Source organism: Macrotis lagotis, chromosome 1 (genome assembly GCF_037893015.1).
Source record: "Macrotis lagotis isolate mMagLag1 chromosome 1, bilby.v1.9.chrom.fasta, whole genome shotgun sequence".
NCBI lineage: Eukaryota > Metazoa > Chordata > Mammalia > Peramelemorphia > Peramelidae > Macrotis > Macrotis lagotis.
This window is the reverse complement of record NC_133658.1, coordinates 527,329,093-527,335,112: the sequence shown is the minus strand read 5'-3', so window position 1 is coordinate 527,335,112 and position 6,020 is coordinate 527,329,093. Positions and strand designations below refer to the sequence as shown.

Sequence of the window (6,020 nt, the reverse complement as noted above, 5' to 3'; positions counted from 1 at the left end):
AAACATTGAAGAGAAAAAAAGCCTGGACTTAATATTACAGGATCTAGTGATAGAAAACTTCCCTGATATCATAGAATTGGAGGGCAAAGTAGTTATTGAAAGAGGACATCGATCCCCACCAGAAAAATATCCTAAAATGAAATCACCAAGGAATGTTGTGGACAAACTGCAGAACTATCAGATAAAAGAGAAAATCCTGCAAGCAGCCAGAAAGAAACAATTTAAATAACAAGGAGCCACAATAAGTATCACACAGGACCTGGCTGCATCAACTTTAAGGGATCCAAGGGCCTGGAACGAGATATTTCAAAGAGCACGGGAGCTTGGAATGCAGCCAAGAATCCCCTTTCCTGCAAAGCTGAGCCTTCTCTTCCAGGGAAAAAGACGGGACATTTAATGAAATGGAAGAATTCCAAAAATTTCTGATGAAAAGTCCAGAGTTAAACAGAAAATTTGGACATCAAACAGGAAGTTCAAGAGACACATGAAAAGGTAAAAAGAAAAGGGGGGAGGCATAAAAGAAAAAAATATGCAATCCGGTAAGTTAGTTGAAACTGGCTATATCCCAGCACGGGGGTTAAAAAAAAAAAAGATTCTCATAAACCTTGAGAAATATATAACTCTAACAGAGAGAATACACCTAGGCAGAAATGATGGATATTCATGACCTATCCATGAGACTACTATCTAATGGGATGTAACTGGCTTTAAAACCCACTTGGGAGAAAGACTCTAATAATTCTCAGGAATTTTGACTCTATTCGATAGAATACACAGGACTAGAAGGGACAGACACTCAGAATTTTGTATGACTTAGATGGAATGATCTAAAAAAACCACTACCGCCCTAAAAAGTGGGACAGGAAAGAGATGGGAAGAGGGAGGGGATTAAATGGGGTAAATCTCATTACACAAAGAGGTACAAAAAACCTATGGTAATGTTGGGGAAGACAGGAGCAGAGGAGAAATACCTGAATCTTCTTCTCATCAGACTTGGCTTAAAGTCAACTTACACATACTCAGTTAACTTATAAAACATATAACCTTTCAAGTATTAAAAGGGGAAAAGGGGAGGGGGAACAGAGAAAGGGAAGGGGAATGGGGAAAATAAGGGGAAATAATAAAAGGAAGGGAAGGGAAAAGGGAAAAAGGGAAAAGGGAAAGAAAGGGTAGGGTGTGATAGAGGAGGGCAAAAACACTGAAGGGGGTGGTTTTTAGAAACAAAAACTGGGGAATATGGATGAAAGGGGGTAAAGGGGGAAAATACAGAGGGAAAATAGCACAGAGGGCAACAAAGAATTAGTAATCATAACGTTGAGAATGTGAATGGGATGAACTCTCCCTTAAAACATAAACAAATAGAAGAGTGGGTTAAAAACCAGAATCCTACAATATGCTGCCTACAAGAAACTCATTTGAAGCAGAGAGATACATATGGAGTAAAGGTAAAAAGTTGGAGCAAAATATATTTTGCTTTAGGTGAAGTAAAAAAAGCATGGGTACCAATCCTTATCTCAGACAAAGCAGCACCAAAAATAGATAGCGTTAAAAGAGATAAGGAAGGAAACTATATCCTCCTAAATGGTACCATAGAAAATAAAGTCATTTCAATATTGAATATATATGCACCCAGTGGGACAGCACCCAAATTCTTAGAGGAGAAGCTGAAAGAATTACAGGAAGACATAGACAGCAAAACTCTACTAGTGGGAGACCTCAACCTCCTGCTATCAAATCTAGATAAATTGAATCATAAAACAAATGAGAAATAAATTAGGGAGGTAAATAGATAGAAAAATTAGATATGGTAGATTTATGGAGGAAACTGAAAGGGGATAGAAAGGAATATAGCTTTTTCTCTGCAGTACATGGAACTTATACAAAAATTGACCATATACTAGGACATAAAAACCTAATGATCAACTGCAGAAAGGGAGAAATAGTGAATACATCTTTCTCAGATCACAATGCAATGAAAGTGATATGCAATACTGGGCCAAGGAGATATAGACCCAGAGCAAATTGGAAACTGAATAACCTCATTTTAAAAAATGAGTGGACCAAAAAACACATTATAGAAAGACTTAACCATTTTATCCCAGATAATGATAATAATGAAACAGCATACCAAAGCATATGGGATTCATTCAAAGCAACTCTCACGGGATATATCATAGCTCTAAATGCTTATATGAATAAATTCGAGAAAGAGGAAATCAATGAACTAAACATGCAATTAAAAAAATTAAAGAAAGAACCAATCAAAATCCCCAATTAAGTACCAAATTAGAAATTCTAAAAATTAAAGGAGAAATTAATAAAATTGAAAGCAAAAAAAACTATTGAATTAATAAATAAAACCAAAAGTTGGTATTATGAAAAAAACAATAAAATTGATAAAACTCTGGTCAATTTGATTTAAAAAAAAGAAAGAAGAAAACCAGATTGCTAGTATAATAAATGAAAAAAGGTGAACTCACCACCAATGAGGAAGAAATTAAAGTAATATTTCGAAATTATTTTATCCAACTCTATGCCAATAAATGTGATAATCTAAGTGAAATGGATGAATATTTAAAAAAATATGTTGCCCAGATTAAATGAACAAGAGATTAAATACTTAAACGACCCTATCTCAGAAAAAGAAATTCAACAAGCTATCATTGAACTCCCTAAAAAAAAATCTCCATAGCCTAATGGATTCACAAGCGAATTCTACCAAACATTTAAGGAACAATTGGTTCCAATCCTATATAAACTCTTTGGAAAAATAGGGAAAGATGGAACTCAGCCTAACTCTTTCTATGAAAGCAATATGGTACTGTTACCTAAACCAGGAAGAGTCAAAACAGAGAAAGAAAATTATAGACCTATCTCCCTGATGAATATAGATGCAAAAGTCCTAAATAAAATCTTAGCAAAACGATTACAACAAGTCATCACTAGGATAATACATTATGATAAAGTAGGATTTATTCCTGGAATGCAGGGTTGGTTCAATATTAGGAAAACTGTTAGTATCCTCAATTATATCAACAACAAGCCTATCAGAAATCATAACATATCCACAGATGCTGAAAAATTTTTCACAAATTACAGCATCCATTCCTATTAAAAACACTAGAGAGTGTAGGAATGGACTGTTCCTTAAAATAATTAGCAGTATCATTCTGAAACCATCCACAAGCATTATACTCAATGGGGATAGGCTAGAGGCATTCCCAATAAGATCAAAGTGAAACAAGGGTGCCCATTATCACCACTACTATTCAATATTGTATTAGAAATGTTAGCATCAGCAATTAGAGAAGAAAAATAAATTGAAGGAATTAGAATTGGGAAGGAAGAGACAAAACTCTCACTCTTTGCAGATGACATGATGGTCTGCCTAGAGAATCCCAAGAAATCATCTAAAAAACTACTGGAAACAATTAGCAATTTTAGCAAACTTGCAGATTATAAAATAAACCCTCATAAATCCTCAACTTTTCTATATATGTCTAGCAAGAAACAGCAGGAAGAGCTAGAAAGAGAAATCCCATTCAAAGTAACTTCATCCAATATAAAATACTTGGGAGTCCCTTTGCCAGGACAGACTCAGAATCTTTTTCAAAACAATTATAAAACACTTCTCACACAAATTAATTTAGATTTAAATAACTGGGCAAATATCAACTGTTCATGGATAGGTAGAGCTAATATAATAAAAATGACAATTCTACCAAAACTACACTATCTGTTTAGTGCCCTACCAATCAAAATTCAAAGAAATTACTTTAAGGAGTTAGAAAAAAATGTAAATAAATTCATATGGAGAAATAAAAAGTCAAGAATTGCCAAGAGCTTAATGAAAAAAAGTGCAAAAGGAGGTGCCTTAGCCCTACCCAATCTAATATTATAAAGCATCAGTCATCAAAAATTCCTGCAGAATTATTATCAGTATTTTTTTACTTGAATACAAAATATATCTTGTGATAACTGTACCACTAAAAAAGAATGTCTGAATTATTCGTAATCTTTCTGAGTCAAAATAGCCAAAGACAATATTAGTATGTCTATACATGATGGAAGCTGGAAGCTTTTCTTTTTAATGTGATGGTTCTGAAAACAGGATTAATTTCTTATTCCACTACCTAAAGTATGATTCACATAAGTTTACCATTTGATAGACTTGTATAAACACATATATCCCTGGCATAGTGCATGGCACATAGAGAACATTTAAATAGCACTTAACTATCATCATTATGTTAACTCAATGGTAATTAAAATAGCAGCAAACTATCAAAATAGTTTTAAAAAACTAAAATTTGATAAAAACCACACTTAATTCTTATAAGATACTTTTTTATGTCAAATGTGAACTAAATATTTTGATGAAATGGATATATTCAGGAAAAACAAATGTTTTTACTACAACTTATGCTAGCCAAAAACATCCAAAACGTTTTAAAGAGGATGTTCTGTGTTTTTTTTTATATAGTATTAATTGTAAAGGCTATGTCATCACTAGGGTAAACACAAACCAAAATATACATATTAAACATTTGCATTTGTAGGGAGATTTGTTTTAGTTTATTTTAATGTACTGAGAAATATTTTCACAGATTCGTTTAGGGATCCTAAACAAATTCATACAAATTACTTAGAGGCCTGATTGCAAACCAAAACCAGGTCCTTTGGGTGGCTCAGTCAAAGATGTAAGACCACCACCTGGCTCACAAGAGAAACGTCCAGGTTTTGGAACATTGCCAGCTTTTTAGGTCATCAAGTATCTCTTCAATATCCTTAGGTGTCAAATCTTCATAGTAATTGTCATTTATTTGAACCATAGGTGCATTTACACAGTCACCTAAACATTCTACTTCTATTAGTGTGAAAAGCTTGTCAGGTGTAGTTTCTCCAACCTTAATACCAAGCTTTTTCTGAATGGCCTCCAGTATGCTGTCAGAATCCCGAAGCATACAAGGTGTAGTGGTACAGACTTGAATATGATACTTTCCAACTGGCTTTCGATCATACATTGTATAAAAAGTTGCTACTTCATAAACTCTCATTGGAGGTACTTGCAAAACTTCAGCAACCTTATTCATGGCAGAGATGGGCAACCAACCATTCTGCCTTTGGGCTAAGTTCAGTACTGGAAGCACAGCTGCTGCTTTATGTCCCTCTGGGTAATTCTTTACAATTGCTTCTATCCTCTTGTAGTTTTCTGGTGTAAAATCAAATGGAGTATCTGGGTTATTTTCAGGAGTATCTCTGTGTACAAATAAGGCTCCTCCAGCTCCACTTTGCACAGCTGTTTTGTGTAAGCATCTCATCTGTCTCCCCCAGTGGGTGACGAGCAAGGTTGCCCTGGCCCAGAGGAATGAGAACCTTGTTTAATCACGCTTAAGGCTTCCTTTGCTTTATCTTCATCCATGTCATGTCCACATCCCAGGTGGATGTCCCTGGGGAACACTTTTTTATAAAACTTTGTTATCAATTTCCATAGATTCATCTTTTATCTTTATGCTATTTTTCCAGTCTTAGTCCCTGTCCTAATCTTCAGATTTATATCACCAAACTTAAACTGTCCCATAGTCATATGAAACTACACATACACACACACACACACACACACACACACACACACAAACACACACAAACACATCAAACAACTCATTATCTTTATGCAAAATCATTTTCCCTCTTCTAAACTTTATTATTAAAGTCAGGGGCACCACCATCCTCTCAATAATCCAGATTCACAGCCTAAGTGTCATCTTCATCTCCCCTCTCTTACTGGCCCCCCCCATATCTAAGTTGCCAAGGTCTATTTTTACACCTCTGTATTATGTCTCAAATACATTCCCTTTTCTCTGACATTAGCACCAACCCAATGCAGGCTTATTATCATCATTCATCTCATGTCAAGGCTATTTCAAAAAAGTTTTGGTTGATCTTCATGCCTCAGGGTTCCCAGTTCAATTTCTTCTACACTTAGCTATCAAATTTTATTTTCCTAAAGGTCATGTCTA

The 6,020-nt window shown here is 34.8% G+C and overlaps 1 pseudogene; it reads right to left on the bottom strand.

Annotated features, from left to right (window-relative positions):
• Positions 1 to 4,650: 4,650 nt before the first annotated feature.
• On the bottom strand, positions 4,651 to 5,367 carry LOC141520917 (NADH dehydrogenase [ubiquinone] flavoprotein 2, mitochondrial pseudogene; annotated as a pseudogene).
• Positions 5,368 to 6,020: the final 653 nt, after the last annotated feature.